A 790-nucleotide genomic window follows, 5' to 3' on the forward strand; every position below is an offset into this window, starting at 1 on the left:
ATTCCAGAAAGGGATCTAGTCTTCATTAAATGACATCAGGAGATGGTGAATCCACCACTTTCCTTGGTAGCTTGAGCCAGCCCCCAGGGAGGGAGCAGCACTCAGCCCCACTCTGTCCCAGCTCTTCCCCAACCCCACCCTCAGCCTGGGGCTCTGACTCCCAGCTCGGCCTCGACCCCCTTACCCCTGTCTGCACCTCTCTCCCCAGCAAGCAACAGCCGCACTCCCAGCCTCAGTACATGACCACGGCTTCCGAGGGGCCATAGCCATGGCTAAGAGGGCACAGTGTGAAATGTTTGGGGACCACTGGTTTAGGGTGATGTTCTCAGTTGGGTCTACAAAGTCCAATAAAAGCTATTCCTCACCCACCCACCCCTCCATCAGGACGGACTAGGTATGTTCTGCTGCCCTTCACTCATGCAGGAAGGATAATAACATTTCATTCCACTCAATCCTAAATTGATTTGTAACCCACCACCAGCCAAATCTGGTCATTTTGGGAAAGCGGCCCCATCATGCTGCATAGCTAGGCAGAGTAGGTGTGTCTGTGCAAACACGGTCTGTTGCTGAAGTCTTTCCCCCAGCTCCTCACTAGATGTGAGGGGGGAGCTCATTCAGCCCCTGCTTCCGCTTAGTATTTAAAAACTCCTTATTGTCCCTAGCTCTGCTGGCCTTAGATTTCTCCTCCTGTCCTTTTCTAACAACTCAGATGAGGTGGCCGAGTGGTTATGGTAATAGACTGCTAATCTATTGTTCTCTGCACGCATGGGTTCGAATCCCATCCTCATCG

At 52.3% G+C, this 790-nt stretch overlaps 1 non-coding gene across 1 annotated transcript; it reads left to right on the forward strand.

The window, feature by feature from the left end:
• Window positions 1–708: 708 nt before the first annotated feature.
• Window positions 709–790, forward strand: TRNAS-GCU. Its single transcript has one exon. It is a non-coding gene; the product is annotated as a tRNA-Ser (tRNA).

The sequence above is a fragment of the Mauremys mutica genome, unplaced genomic scaffold, assembly GCF_020497125.1.
Source record: "Mauremys mutica isolate MM-2020 ecotype Southern unplaced genomic scaffold, ASM2049712v1 Super-Scaffold_100089, whole genome shotgun sequence".
In the NCBI taxonomy this organism is placed as follows: domain Eukaryota; kingdom Metazoa; phylum Chordata; order Testudines; family Geoemydidae; genus Mauremys; species Mauremys mutica.